The 16,518-nt window shown below is 35.6% G+C and overlaps 1 protein-coding gene across 3 annotated transcripts in view; it reads left to right on the plus strand.

Annotated features, from left to right (window-relative positions):
* Nucleotides 1–514: 514 nt before the first annotated feature.
* The window catches only part of ART1 (ADP-ribosyltransferase 1), a 63,907-nt gene continuing 47,903 nt past the window's right edge, over nucleotides 515–16,518 (plus strand). The window contains exons 1-2 of one of the 3 annotated variants that reach the window (XM_051987467.1): nucleotides 524–681; nucleotides 11,775–11,840. The gene's annotated coding sequence lies outside the window, so the exon portion shown is untranslated. Of the gene's footprint in view, nucleotides 682–11,774; nucleotides 11,841–16,518 lie in introns of all 3 variants that reach the window. The other 2 variants (XM_051987468.1, XM_051987466.1) reach the window with 2 other exon arrangements.

Below are 16,518 nucleotides of genomic sequence, written 5' to 3' on the forward strand. Positions count from 1 at the left end.
ATATGTGATTACTGAGCCATTGTCCTTGACCTTTGAAAGATCATGGAAAATGGGAGAGGAACTGAAGTATTAGAGAAAGTCAACTGTTACCCTCATTTAAAAAAAAAAAAAAAAAAAGGAGAATGGAGTTTCTAAACTATAAATTATAGGCTTGTTTTCTTTTAGCCCACTGGCTGATATCTTTTTCACCCTTCATTAGATATTCTTTTAACTAGTCTTTTGGATTTATTTTCAGTCTTTTTTCTAATTTATTTTTATTTCCCAGGCTCATTTCCTTCTAGATTTCTTTTTATCCTTCTATTTGACTTCTTTTTAGATTAATCTATTTAGTCTTCACCTTTTTTTTTTTTTTTTTTTTTTTTGGGTCTCCTATCCAATTTATTTTTATCTCAGACACTTGTATGCCCAACTCTCCATTCTGGAATCAAGAAAACATTCCAGGGAGGGGCAGTCTCAGAGCCAAATTGGGACCTGGGCAGGAAGGAGCCCATCCAGAAATAGAAGGCAGAGGAGGGGGGAGATTGAGTTTCCAAGCATTTGTAGGGAAGGGGGAAAAAGGGAGGAGAAAAGAGAGAAGAAGGGTTCTTATATAAAAGAAACTTCTCCTCCCCCTGGGCCTGGGGCCCTGAAGTCCAGTACCTACCTTCCCCTCCCCTGTCCTCCACCCATGAGGAGGCCCAGGTAAGAGATACAAATTTCTGTTTTGGGAGGGAGGTGTGAAAACTACAGGAGTCACCAGGGAGAAGTTCTTAAAGGCTGACAGGGGAAGGGGAATAAGAGAGAAAGATAGAGAAAAAGGAAACCAGAGTCAAAGAGACAATGGTGCAGAGAAACAGGGAGACAGAAAGAATTGTAGATCCACAAGATTTTAGAGATTCCAAACCTGAAGGATTTAAAAGGGAAGGGAAAAGGGCTTGTTAAAGGTCATGAGTTAGAGGTGAAACCAAAGCTAAAACCTATGTCTCTAGACTTCTGGCCTAATTCTTTCTAATACAAAGAAAGACAGGATGAGAAAGGGAATGAGACTGATAAATCAGGTTACAAAGGGGATTCTTTCTAGGTCTATAGTTCAGCACAATTGTGAGAGGAGACGCGATATATTAAGGTTAATCAAACTTTTATTCTCTCCCTAAAGCATGAACTCCAGGCCCAGGGAAAGGGCAGGGTAGGACTGGGGCCAGCATTGGTCCAAGGGCCTCCTAATTATTGAACTAAGCCCACTAAGAAGTATGATCTGCTAATTATTGGAGCTATTCAGAAGTGCAATGGGACCTTTTGAAGACAGTGGGATTCCCATCATTGGGGAATTTTAAGCACAGGCTGGATGTCCTCTTGTTGAAAAGGAAAGGATTCCTGGTCAAATATGGATTTAACTATATATCCTGTGAGAGCCCATTCAAGAATGAGATAATGAGTTTAGAGTCAGAGTTATTGGTGTTTCAAAGAAAAACTCTAAGCTATAATTTCTTTCCTAAGATCTTGCTTGAGTGGGAAGAAGAGGAAGTCTTCCTACACTCTGATTTAAAACTTTTTCTTCACTCATGTAGCTTATCATTCCCTGTTTTGATGTCAATGTTCAATAAATATTTATTAAGTACCTTCTATGTGCCAGGTCCTATGCTAGCCATGGGGATACAAAGAAAGACAAAAGATAAACCCTGGTCTTAAGAAAATCACATGCTAAGTGAAATGAGCAGAACCAGAAGATCATTATATACCTCAACAATGATACTGTTTAAGGATGTATTCTGTTAGAAGTGGATCTCTTCGACAAAGAGAGCTAATTCAGTTTCAATTGATCAAGGATGGACAGAAGCAGCTACACCCAAAGAAAGAACACTGGGAAATGAATGTAAACTGCTTGCATTTTTGTTTTTCTTCCCAGGTTATTTTTACCTTCTGAATTCAATTCTCCCTGTGCAACAAGAGAACTGTTCGGTTCTGCACACATAATATTGTATCTAGGATATACTGTAACCTATTTGACATGTATAGAACTGCTTGCCATCTGGGGGAGGGAGTGGAGGAAGGGAGGGGAAAAATTGGAACAGAAGTGAGTGCAAGGGATAATGCTGTAAAAAATTACCCTGGCATGGGTTCTATCAATAAAAAGTTATTAAAAAAAAAAAAGAAAATCACAATTTATTGGGGAGACAACAATCAATCAATACAGATTTATCAAGCCTTTACTATGTTCCAGGTGCTGTACTAACCCTGAAGGATACAAAAAGAGGTAAAAGGCAGCTCCTGTGCTCCAGAAGCTTATAATCTAATGGAGAAGGGGCAATTGGATAGCCCTGAGCACCAACTCTGAAGTCAGGAGGACCTGAATTCAAATCCTGTCTCAGATACATAATAGTAGCTCTGTGACCCTGGGCAAGTCACTTAACCCCCAATGCCTTGCCAAAAAACAAACAATCTAATGGAAGAGACAATATACAAACAATTATATACAGGACAAATGGGAGGTAATCAACAGAGGGAAGGCACAAGCTTCCCATAGAAGATGGGATTTTAGATGGGACTTGTCATAAATAAGAAGGATTCTGGAATAGCCAGATTGGAATCCCAACTCTGAAATTTGACAGATAGGAGAACTTTGACAAGTCACCCTCTACTCTAAATCTCAGTTTCCTCATCTGTAATGCCACTTGTTTTCTCTAATTCCAAGGTGCAAGGAAAGAACTTTTTTTTTAAACTTTAAGATTGTATTATTAGGGATTTATCATTATTATCATTGGATTTAAGAAACAAGTGAAATATTTTGTATGATATTGTATTTTCTTATTTCAATGGCTCAGCCCTATGATCTCATCAAGTTGAGTATTCTCTCTACTGATTCAGGCTGCAACCCATTTGGTATATTCTTATGTTAAATTCTCCACAGAAGATGTACCTGATGTGATGGAAAATTTCTTTTTTAGGTCTTTTTTCACTTTGCAGGTATTAAACCATTCATCTGTTATTTCTTATTCTCGTCACATGATTCGTCTACCTTTTCTGATGCTACATTATTCAATCACACCACATATGTAGCTCCTTATATGCTGCAGCCCACTTTTGTCCACCATACACCTCTTTCCATTGTCTGGTGACCTGGGAAAGCTGGCTGGCCCAGTGGCTAGAGGACTGGATCTCGAATCAAAAAAAGACTTGAGTTCAAATCCTGCTTTACTTGCTTCCGATTATATGACCCTGAGCAAGTCACTTAAGATTTCTCAGACTCAGTTTCTTCCCTGGCAAAATGGGGATAATAATATTTATGTCAGAACATTATTGTATGGATCAAATAAGATAACATCCATAAAGAGCTTTACAAACTTTAAGGTGCTCTAGAAACATAATATAGTAAGGTATTAATATATTATACAATAATATGGTATATGTAAAAATAATAATCCATATTATTAATTAATAATATATGACATTAAGATATGTATGGAAGATTTCTTATTAGAGGAGAACATTCAAGAGTGAATTTTGTTTTATAATTTCAGCTTCATTTTGTTTTGTTTTTACCATTAAAACACTATAAATATAGCAAGGTCTCACTTTACTCACTTTTCAGTCAATTGTTTGATGATGATAGTGATTATAATTGTAGCTAGCTTTTATATAAGACCTATTATGTGCCAAAATACTGCACTAAGAATACCTGACTGTGATCTCATTTGATCTTCATAACAACCCTGTGAAATAGGTGTTTATATTCTCCCTATTTTACAGATGAGGAAACTGAAGCAGACAGAAGTGAAACGAATTGCTGATGTTCACACAGATGGATTTAAAATCAGGTCTTCTTGACTCTAGACCCAGCACTCTATCCACTGTACCACTTGCTACATCCACTTAAGTGTTTGATCAAAGACAATTTCTTCTGTAGAAAAACATCTGTAAAATTTTCCCTCACATTTTTATCAGGGATGCCTCTGATAGATCATTCTTGTAAGGACTTTATAAAGATGATATGATAAATGCATAGATCGATAGTTACTACTAATGTTTTCTCAACTAATCTTTTGGGGGGAGGAGTATTAATCTCCTGCATGATTTCTTCCATTTGTTTAACATCTTCTGCTCCCTGAGATCTTTTCCCAAATGATGCTTGGATGCTTTCAAAAATTTTAACTCCACCATGAATTTCTTCCGGTATATATTTAGTCTAATGCAGCTGATCTTCATGGGCAAATAGATGGTACAGAGGATAGAGCACCAGAACTGAAATCAGGAAAATCTGGTTTCAACCTGACTTCAGACACTTAGTAGCTGTGTGACCTTGAGCAAGTCCCAAAAGCTTAACCACTCTGAATTTTTTTATTTCTTTTTCTAGTTTTTATAAGGTATTATTAATAATTGTGCTATCCTCTCCCCCTTTTTTTATTGATATATCCTGGTGAGGAGCAGCATAGTAAAGGATACCTATTTCCCCTAGAGAATCAGCATTCACTACGGCAGGCACAACCATAAGCCCTAGGAAAGATTGCGAGCTACGACCTATAATAAGCCCTAGAGTACCGGCTGGAAGTGGACCTGCAACGCCCGTAGGGAGAGAACATATTCCCATATCATCAGTAATTTGATGTGAGACCGAAGAAGATAAGTCTCGGGGTAGCACGCATTAAATCCTGCACTGTTAATAAGTCTGATTCAAAGCGTTTTTCCCCGGCACCTATTTGGGGGGAACGAAGGAGAGTGCAGCTCCTATTGTTTGATGTGCCCGGGGAGCAGTTTCCATGTATCTGCTCACATTCCCTATTATACTGTGAGTAGCAATCTGACGCCCATTTTGGACATAACGGCGAAGGTCTATTTCCCGAATTACAATGAGATCCGGGTTGTGGAACAGTGAGATTTTTCTTTATGTGACCGGATTGCCCACAATTATAGCATCTATGAGGATTTGAGAATTTTTGAGAGCGTGACTTTTCCCTATCTAATACAGCAGCCATGACGGCTGCTTGAAACGCTGAGGTTCCTACATTCTGACATGTCTGAATCATCTCTACTAACATCATTTTTGTCTTTCTCCCGCTAAAGCTTTTTTGCAATCATTGTTCGTGCTCTCAAAAGCAAGTTACCTCAGTAAAATGAGAGCTGCTTCCCCATCCTTAAGAGAATCCTGAATGTCCATTGTTAAGTGATTTACAAAATCAACAAAAGATTCATTGATTTCTGTAACATTTTTCATATGCTGTATCCCTATCAAGTTCTCCTGGTATTTTTTAACCATGCTGCTCTAGCTGCTTTCATTATTGTTCACAATCTATAAGTTCATAATTTAATTGATCCAGTAACTGATTATATACCCCTGTTCCAGTAAGCATTTCCAAAGAAATTCTGACTGCTATATAATCATTGATCCTAGACTATTCTTGACATTCGTCAAAAAATGCTGCCTTCCATATCAAATAGTCTCCTCTATCTTGAGTGGTTTTTGCTAGCGAACAGCAGTCTAAAGGTGTCAGAGCTGTTCGGGAGATTAAATCCAATACAACATGGATATATGTACTATTAGGACCATAGTTGTTTGCAGCCTGATGTAATTCCTTCAATAGCTTAAAATCTAGAGATTGATATTCTTTTATATTTAGATTCGGATTATTGGGATCAGGAATCTCAACAACCGGGAAGGCTAACTGCATTTCAATCCGGATATCTTCTCCTTTTTCTTTAACATTCTTAATAGCTTTCTCAACTAGCCCTTTGGACTCAGAGGATTTTGGCTTCTCTTCAGCTTTGTATTTGCAAGAAATATACGAACAAGAAGCCAGGGGGAGGAAGGGAGGTTTTGATTTTTCCTTCTTTTTATCATTTATTTTTTCCACAGCTGTTTTCATTTCTTCTTCCTCCAGAGTATTGGTGGAAGAATCTACTTGAAGGATATTTTAATGTAAAGGAACTGTCTCTGATGGCTGAAGGTATATTTTAAAAATATTCCAAATAGAAAATAGAGAGGTTTGAAAAGCTCCTGGTCCTTTTTTGTTTAGATAATCTCTCATGCCTTTTCCTACCTTGTCCAATTTTTCTAAATCATTTGTTCCTTCTGGAGGAAACCAGGGACAGCATATTTCTACAAATTCCAAGAAATCTTGTAACTGTCCTGTGCTAATTAACAATCCTTTTTTTCTAAATTAATTTTTTCCATACTTTCAGATAGTATCTCTGTCCCTGTTGCCTGACTAATTTTGCCCCATTCTTATTCAATATGTTGCACTGTATCAGCCAGAAAAGAATCAATCTTATAAATTTTATCTTATTGTATATTGAACATAAAGTATCTTATGTTCAATATTTATGTGATATTTGATATCTTCCTCCTATGTCAGCCTGGTGATGAACTCTCTCTGTCAATTTATTTCTAGTGATAAAGTGCCTGTTGGTGATCACCTTTTCCTCCCCACTTTATTCTTATGTCTTTTTACTTAATTTCCCCCTTTACCTGAATATGCGCACATCTAAAGAGGGCACTCTTCCACAGAAGCTTTGTCCACTTGTGAAGTTCCACTCGTGTAAGGCTCCATCTCGGTTTCGGCAGCCACTGTTGCAAGTCCAGCTCGTGCAGGGAGATGAAGAGTGTGATAATCAGCAGGCAAAAAAATTCAGTTAGAACTCTTCAATTTTATTGATCAGGACTACAAATATATATACCTTAAATGGTTATAGGTTTGATACAAAATACATTCTATTAAAATTCTTATACTCTAACGAAAGCTACTATGATGTAAATAATTAAATCCCTTAATTGCAGAATTTTGATTACTTAGAAAAGTAAATAGTTGAGATACACATCAGTGTAAAATTTATTATACCATTATCTCAGGTACCCTTCTCCCAAATGCTTTTAGTCTCCTTGTGGATATTCTTTCCTGTCCTAATTTCAAATTTTATCTTTAGTCTATTGAATAGTGTTTGCATTTTGCTTCACTCAATTTATAGTATTATAGATCCCAATTTATCGTATTATCAAGCATGTTTCTGCTATTAAGAAAAGAGATGTTGGTGAGCCAAGTTACAATAAGATTTAAGACCTGGAATGGATTCTTACCTCCCCGTCCTCTACAAATCCCATTTTCTTATTTAAAAAATGAAGTCTATTGACTTCAGTTCTCATAGATGAGACTTAAAAGTACAAGGGGCTAAGCCAATGAGTAGCAAAATAAAACATGTGAGAGCAACAAAATGCAAAAGCATAGAGGTCAAATTGTTTACAGGATCTATCGTTTTTAACCATTGAAATATTTGGTTAGCTACAGTATCAGGATCAATTCCATGGATACTACCCTTTTTCATTTGTTCTATTAGGACAGTTAATTGAGATACATCCCAAGTGAGATTAGAATCATGTATGGCCCCATATATTCTGTTTCTAATTTGAAGCCATGTCACATTGATTTCATTGTCTTGTCGTCTATAAGGAGTCACACATACATTAGCATGTCTATAGCAAGCTAGCTATAATCAAGATTCTAAATTATTTACATGATTTCCTAACCAAATTAATGAGTGTTCCACTAAGTTTAATTCTTGTTTTAACTCATTATCTATGTTAATCTGTTCTTTAAAGGCTTGTGATATATTTTTTTACTACTTTATTAGCAAAATGAGCAGTTTGAACAGATTCTGTAAGAGCTGTAGCTGAAAACAGCAAATGATGTGATAATTGATATAGCTGCTAGAATTCCAATAGTAAGTAGCCCAACAAATCTCTTCTTCCTTTTGCTAATGTTTTTTAATCAATTTTTAATATTATCCCGAGTTTGTTCACCCACTGACCTATGCCAGTTATGCTTAATTGAGGTTAGTACCATCATATAGGATAGATGTTCAATAACAACAACTATAGATAGTGAATCAGCAGTAAGACATTGAATTATATTGCAATTGTGACATTTTACAATAAATCCTCCTGGTACATTGCTGTTTGAATGCCCGTGCCATTTTAAAAAATGATATTTGTAGTGAGAAACATCTGTGGATATTCTAAATGTGCCTATACAGTATACTTCTGAATCTTCTGTAAGTCTGCAAAATCCCAAATCTGAGTTGTAAAAATAGTCCCCATAGCTGCCATGATTTTCCATAAATTCTCATAAACTATTTCTTCCCTGGAAAAAAATGACGTCTTCCACAAAGCTTCCTATAGAAGCTTCTGTATTAGATCCTGAGCAGGAAAATAAGTTATCAGAAGCCTTTTGTATAATCACGTAAACACATTTGTTCCAGGAAGGAAAAGTTACTTCTTGACATAAATTTCGATTTTTCTTAGGACAGGATGGATAACTAGGTTTAGAAATATTCTCATCATTATTTGTGTAATTAAGATACAATTTAGAAATAAACCACCACCGTATCACCCCCACATTTTCCACCTTTTTGTTTCAATGTATCAGCTTTTGACAAACATAAACAAGGTTATCATTACTTTCCATAATTTCATTCTCTACTCTATAAAAATATATAGTTTCCTGGTTGTAACTACCTATATAATATTATTAACAGTCTTTGGTTCCTGCATATTAGACTTCTATAGTCCTCCCAAGAGCTTTGAATTTGAGGTTGATACAGGTGTCAGTTTATCTGCCCATATAACTACTCGAAGTATTGGAGGAAAAGGTATCTAAGTCCAATGGATGTATTCTTTTTGTCCTCCTAGCACTTGAATAATAAATAATGTGAACAAAGTAAGTAAAGTTTTTTCTCCTTTAGCTCTCCTGTGCCTCGGTCGCTGCTTCCGGTTTCTCTTCTCTTTTCTCTTTCTTCCAGGCTGGAATCCCAGCTATTGCATTCGAAGTGTCAGTAAATTCACAGGGTCCCAGGAATCTCTCTGGAATCCAGATAGGTTTTTGAGCATTTTCTGGGAAAATACAAGCATAGCCCTGTCCCCAAGCTAATAATTTATCTGGACCATTTCATTTTCCAATTTTAGGGTCTTTCCACATTAGGCTCTTTTTGCCATGTCATATTTTTGTTTTTAAAATTTAAATTGTTTTTCTGCTGGTGTAATACCATATGAATCAGGTGTTAAGAAATTTAAAGTATACAGTGCTATTGTTAATCCTCTGTTAGTCCTTCTTTCACTGGTTTGTTTTTCTAAAAATGTATTTAGATCTCTATGCTTTTGTTCCACAATGGCCTGGACAGTAGTAAGGGTATTCGAGTCACATGCTGAATATGGAATGATAGACAAAATGTTTTGAAAAAATACTAGTATAAGCAGGGGCATTATCTGTCTTTGTTACATGTGTAACTCCCAAATCAGAAAAACAAAATAGTAAAGGATCGATAACCATAACTGTGGATTCCCGGGTATGGAAGGTAGCAAGTGTGAATGAAGAGAAAGTGTCTACAATGATATGAATATATTTAAGCCTCCCAACAAAAGGATAATGGGTTACATCCATTTGCCATAAATCAAGAGGGGGCAAGCCTCGGAGATTTCTGGCAACAGGTTTCAAAAATGGTAAATAAGGAATACAATGAGTGCAAGATCGAACTATTTGTCTTCCTTGTTCTTTAGCAATATTGAATTGACGAAGCCACATTTTTACGGATTGATGAAATCGAATGTGAGACATAGTTAGTAAAGAGGGTTGTATTAGAAAATCAGCAAAAGCATAACCTGCTCTTATATATCCTGGAAGTCAGTATGTGAGAATATATGTGTACCCAAAAAAAGGTTCTTTCCTATTTCTTATAACATGTTGCGATTGCTCAACCAATTGATAAACCAATAAGTTGCTAGAAAAACTTATTTGGGCTTTTTCTATATTATTTATCACATACACAGCATATTCTCTACCAGAAAAAAAATTAAGACATTCTTGACCAATATGTAATGCAGTAATAATTGCATATAACTCATTTTGCTGTGTTGGTCAAATGGAGTATGAATAATATGTTTAGTACTGGGCAGTATATATAAGGAAGCTACTTTTTTCTTAGTAGCATCTGTAAATAACATAACTGCATCAGTGATTGGATTTATTCTGGTTAGTCATGGAAATATGCATTGAAACTTAGCCATGAATTGTAAAACTGGTAGTTGAAAAATATCATCAATTGGACCTTGGTACATAGTAAAACTTGCCCATCATAATTAGAGGCTAATAAAGATTCAACCCGGTTTTTAGAGTATGGCTGACGAATTATGTGTGAGAGATCTGTTAATTGCAAAAGTCTTTTAAAAGCTTTTTGAATCAATATCGCTACCATCTGAGGGTATGTAGAAAGGCTTTTTTGAGTCAGATTAACCAAATAAACCCATTCTAAAATTGCCTGTGTCTGATGTATTGCTGCAAAAGGAATATTAGAAGTAGCCATGACGATTATCTGTACTTTCTCTTGTAAATTTGTTCTGTCCAAATAGCAGGAGCTTATTGCTTTTTCTACTGCTTGCAACTGAGTTTCAGCCTCTTTCAATTTGGGTTAGGATGCCCACATAAAATTTCAAATCGTTTTATCAATTCATGAATTCCTAGCTTTAAGTATGGTCTTATCCAATTAATAATTTCTAATAGTTTTTGACAATCATTTAAAATAACTAGCTTGTCTCTTCTAATTTCTATTTTTTGTGGCCTTATTAACCATTTTTTCAATTACCTGTCCTAAATATGACTATGGTGGGGCTAATGATACTTTCTCTGGAGCTATCTTTAATCTGTATTTTTCTAAAGCCTCCTTTGTGTCCCTTAATATTTGTTATGCAATATTCTGATCATAATGTGCACACAAATGGTCATCCACATGATACCCCATATATCTTCTTTATATTTAGCTCTAATAGGAGCTATAATTTCTGCCACATATTGTTGACACACAGTGGGACTATTTTTCATGCCCAGTGGAAGAACTTTGCATTAAAATCTCAAGTAAGATCCTTCCAAATTTGTAGATGATAATGAAAATGCAAAATAAGACTGTCCTTATTTTCTCAAAGGAATGGAATAAAAACAGTTTTTAATATTGATGATCTATATTTGCCATTCACTGGGAATCATATGGGGTGAGGGAATTCCTGATTGTAAGCTGCCCATAGATTCCATTCTATTATTAATATGCCTTAAATCTGTTAATATTCTCCATTTTCCTCATTTCTTTTTTACTGCAAATATGGGTGAGTTTTTTTTTTTATTTAACAAATGGTATTTAATCCCAATCATTCCTCATGTATTTTTTCATCACTTAGTAAAATGCTTGTGAATGTTTGTGAATGAATATGAAGTATGTTTGAAACCATATCAAATCATATCAAAAGACTAAACTTTATGAATCTTGCATAGAATTAAAGCATTTTTTAAAAAATGGGTTGAGACTGCTCTCCAGAATTTATTGAGTATGAAAAGTTATTTAGCAGAACTATTGGTTCAGCTAAATTGCTAATGGTTAACCAAATTAATTTATGACAAATTGCTAGCTATAATCAAAAGATGTATAACTAATGATACTTCACTAGTTCTTTCAATTATTGAATATTTTGTGATCTAAAAATCTTTCTGGTGGTGCCTGGATAAGAATTAAGTATTTACTTTAATTTCTTATTAACATCTCTAATTGCTTATATTGCCCCTTCTCTCACACACAAAGACTTTTTGTCTTTCCAGTGTGTTCACTAAAAGAACTTTAGAAAACTGATCTCTATATGAAGTTATTTTTATTTTTGGTCTGTCAGCAATTTACATGACTGTTACTATATTTAGTGATTTTAGTGAATGTTTCCCTAATTAAGAAATTATTGCTTATTTCAAATTTTCTATAAACATGCTGTTTCCTTCCAGGTATGCAAATCTCTCAAAGTTACAAGTTGTTAGGATCCTTTGAGAAATCTGGACATTTTGTTATGGGTGAGTTCTTATTTGAGTGTTCTATATGACCAGCCTGTTATTGTTCTTTAATAATTTCCCGAAAGGCCTCTAATTTTCATTTGTTTGGGGCCACTGATCAAGCCATGGGGTGGTCCTTCTTTCCATTTGATTTTAGGTACTTGTATTTTCTGATCAGTGACCCTATGAAAAATTCTGTATAACTACATTCATTCCTTTTAACGACTCTCTCCCCCATAAATTAATAGGGACCACCTGAAGGATATAAGATTTGAAGCGTCTTTATTTTCTTTTCTCCAGACTAACCATTTGGCACTTTGTTCTGGCATCTGTACATCACCTATGCCCTATAAAGCTGCGTGTACCTGTATCTTAGGCCAGGTCTATGGCCAGAAGCACTGTGATATGAATGATTTATCAGCCCCTGTGTCCACTAACCCTTCCAATATTTTCCCTTCTATTTCTCGTTTAAAATTGCCCTGGAGTCAGTTATAGGTTGCATCCAGAATGCCTCTTTTCCTGTGCTCCCAAAACTCCGAATTTTTTTATATTCTTTTCCTATTTTTTATAAGGTATTATTAATAATTGTGCTATCCTCTCCCCCTTTTTATTGATATATCCTGGTGAGGAGCAGTATAGCAAAGAATACATATTTCCCCTAGAGAATCAGCATTCACTACTGCAGGCACAACCATAAGCCCTAGCAAAGATTGCGAGCTACGACCTATAATAAGTCCTAGAGTACCGGCTGGAAGTGGACCTGCAACGCCCGTAGGGAGAGAACATATTCCCATATTATCAGTAATTTGATGTGAGACCGAAGAAGATAAGTATCGGGGTAGCAAGCATTAAATCCTGCACTGTTAATAAGTCTGATTCAAAGCGTTTTTCCCCGGCACCTATTTGGGGGGAACGAAGGAGAGTGCAGCTCCTATTGTTTGATGTGCCCGGGGAGCAGTTTCCATGTATCTGCTCACATTCCCTATTATACTGTGAATAGCAATCTGACGCCCATTTTGGACATAACGGCGAAGGTCTATTTGCTGAGATCCGGCTTGTGGAGCAGTGAGATTTTTCTTTATGTAACCGGATTGCCCACAATTATAGCATCTATGAGGATTTTTGAGAGCGTAACTTTTCCCTATCTAATAAGCAGCCATGACGGCTGCTTGAAACGCTGAGGTTCCTATATTCTGACATGTCTGAATCATCTCTACTAACGTCATTTTTGGCTTCCCTGCTGCTAATGCTTTTTTGCAATCATTGTTCGTGTTCTCAAAAGCAAGTTGCCTTGGTAAAATTTGAGCTGCTTCCCCATCCTTAACAGAAGACTGAATGGCCATTGTTAAGCAATTTATAAAATCAACAAAAGATTCATCTTATTTGATTTCTGCAAAATTTTTTATATGATGTACCCCCTATCAAGTTTTCCTGGTATTTTTAACCATGCTGCTCTAGCTGCTTTCATTACCTTTTCATAAGCTATAAATTTATAATTTAATTGGTGCCTTAACTGACTGTATACTCCTGTTCCAGTAAGTATTTCCAAAGAAATTCTGACTCCTGTACTATCATCGAGCCTAGTCTGTTCTTTACATTCCTCAAAAAATGCTGCCTTCCATATCAAATAGTCTCCTCTATCTTGAGTGGTTTTTGCTAGCGAACACCAGATGTCAGAGCTGTTTGGGAGATTAAGTCCAACAGAACATGGACATATGGACTATTGGAACAATAATTGTTTGCAGCCTGACGTAATTTCTTCAATAGCTTAAAATCAAGAGATTGATATTCTCTTATATTTCGATACTTATATTCTATAATATATTTATATAATGTGTAATAATGCCAGGAATCTCTCTGGTACCCAGATAGGTTTTTTGGTATTATCTGGGAAAACACAAGCATAGCCTTGTCCCCAAGTTAATAATTTATCTGGACCATTTCATTTTCCAGTTTTAGGGTCTTTCCACATTAGTGGTGCTCTTTTTGCCATGTCATATTTTTGTTTTAGAAATTTAAATTGCTTTTCTGTTGGTATAATGTCATATGAATCAGGTGTTAACTAGTTTAAAGTATACAGTGCTATTGTTAATCTACTATTAATCCTTCTTTTCTCGGTTTGTTTTTCTAAAAATGTGTTTAGGTCTCTATGCTTTCCTTCCACAACGGCGTGGCTAGTAATTTGTCATAAATCAAGAGGGGCCAAGCCTCGGGGATTTCTGGCAACAGGTTTCAAAAATAGTAAATGAGGAATACAATGAGTGCAAGATTGAACTATTTGTCTTGTTTGTTCTTTAGAGATGTTGAATTGATTACCCCCCGCAGTTTTGCGGATTGTTGAAATCGAATGTGAGAGTTTGGGGGTTCAAAAAAGACATAGTTAGAAAAGAGGGTTGTGTTAGAAAATCAGCAACAGCATTCTTTGCTCTTTTATCTCCTGGAAGGTCAGTATGTGAGAATATATGTGTACCGAAAAAAAAATTCTTTCCTATTTCTTATGACATGTTGCAATTGCTCAAACAATTGCTAAACCAGTAAGTTGCTAGAAAACCTTATTTGGGCTTTTTCTATATTATTTACCACAAACACAGCATATTCTCTATGAGAAAAAATATTAAGACATTCTTGGCCAATATGTAATGCAGTAATAATTACATATAACTCATTTTGCTGTGTTGATTCAAATGGAGTGTGAATAATATGTTTAGTTCTGGGCAGTATATATAAGGAAGCTAGTTTTTTCTTAGTAGCATCTGTAAATAACATAACTGCATCAGTGATTGGATTTATTCTGGTTAGTTGTGGAAATATGCATTGAAACTTTGCCATAAATTGTATAATTGGTAGTTAAAAAATATAATCAATTGGACCTTGGTTCATAGTAAAACTTGCCAATCATAATTAGAGGCTAATAAAGATTCAACACGGTTTTTAGAGTATGGCTGATGAATTATGTGTGGGAGATCTGTTAATTACAAAAGTCTTTTAAAAGCTTTTTGAATCAATATCGCTACCATCTGAGGGTATGTAGAAAGGCTTTTTTGAGTCAGATTAACCAAATAAACCCATTCTAAAATTGCCTGTGTCTGATGTATTGCTGAAAAGGAATATTAGAAGTAACCATGACGATTATCTGTACTTTCTCTTGTAAATTTGTTCTGTCCAAATAGCAGGAGCTTATTGCTTTTTCTACTGCTTGCAACTGAGTTTCAGCCTTTTTCATACGATTTCTCTTTGAATTTGGGTTAGGATGCCCACATAAAATTTCAAATCGTTTTGTCAATTCATGAATTCCTAGCTTTAAGTATAATCTTATCCAATTAATAATTTCTAATAGTTTTTGTATCATTTAGAGTAACTAACCTGTCTCTTCTAATTTCTATTCTTTGTGGACTTATTAACCATTTTTTCAATTACCTGTCCTAAATATGAATATGGTGAAGCTAATGATAGTTTCTCTGGAGCTATCTTTAATCTGTATTTTTCTAAAGCCTCCTTTGTGTCCCTTAATAAGTATTAAGTTGTGCAATATTCTCATCATAATGTGCACACAAATGGTCATCTATGTGATGCCCCATATATCTTCTTTATATTTAGCTCTAATAGGAGCTATAATTTCTGCCACATATTGTTGACACACAGTGGGACTATTTTTCATGCCCTGTGGAAGAACTTTGCGTTAAAATCTCAAGTAAGGTCTTTCCAAATTTGTAGATGATAATGAAAATGCAAAATAAGACTGTCCTTATTTTCTCAAAGGAATGGAATAAAAACAGTCTTTAATATTGATGAACCATATTTGCCATTCACTAGGAATCATATGGGGTGAGGGAATTCCTGATTGTAAGTTGCCCATAAATTCTATTCTATTATTAATATGCCTTAAATCCGTTAACATTCTCCTTTTTACTCATTTCTTTTTTATTGCAAATATGGGTGAGTTCCAAGGGTTATTTGAGTGTTCTATATGCCCAGCCTGTAATTGTTCTTTAATAATTTCCTGAAAGACTTCTAATTTTACATGTGTTAGGGGCCACTGATCAATCCATAGGAGTGGCCCTTCTTTCCATTTAATTTTAGGTACTTGTATTTTCTGATCAGTGACCCTTATGAAAAATTCTGTATGACTACATTCATTCCTTTTAACAAATCTTTCCCCCATAAATTAACAGTGACCACCTGAAAGATATAAGGTTTGAACTGTCCTCCTTTATTCTCTTTTCTCCAGACTAACCATTTGGCACTTTGTTCTGGCATCTGTACATCACTATGCCCTGTAAAGCTGCGTGTACCTGTATCTTAGGCCAGGTCTGTGGCCAGAAGCACTGTGATATGAATGATTTATCAGCCCGTGTCCACTAACCCTTCCAATATTTTCCCTTCTATTTCTCGTTTAAAATTGCCCTGGAGTCAGTTATAGGTTGCATCCAGAATGCCTCTTTTCCTGTGCTCCCAAAACCCCGAATTTTTTTATATTCTATTCCTATTTTTTATAAGGTATTATTAATAACTGTGCTATCCTCTCCCCCTTTTTATTGAGATATCCTAGTGATGAGCAGCATAGCAAAAGATACATATTTCCCCTAGAGAATCAGCATCCACTACTGCAGAGCACAATCATAAGCCCTAGCAAAGCTTGTGAGCTACGCCCTAGAATAAGCCGTAGAGTACCGGCTGGAAGCGGATCTGCAACGCCCAT

This window comes from Antechinus flavipes, chromosome 3 (assembly GCF_016432865.1).
Source record: "Antechinus flavipes isolate AdamAnt ecotype Samford, QLD, Australia chromosome 3, AdamAnt_v2, whole genome shotgun sequence".
NCBI classification, from domain to species: domain Eukaryota; kingdom Metazoa; phylum Chordata; class Mammalia; order Dasyuromorphia; family Dasyuridae; genus Antechinus; species Antechinus flavipes.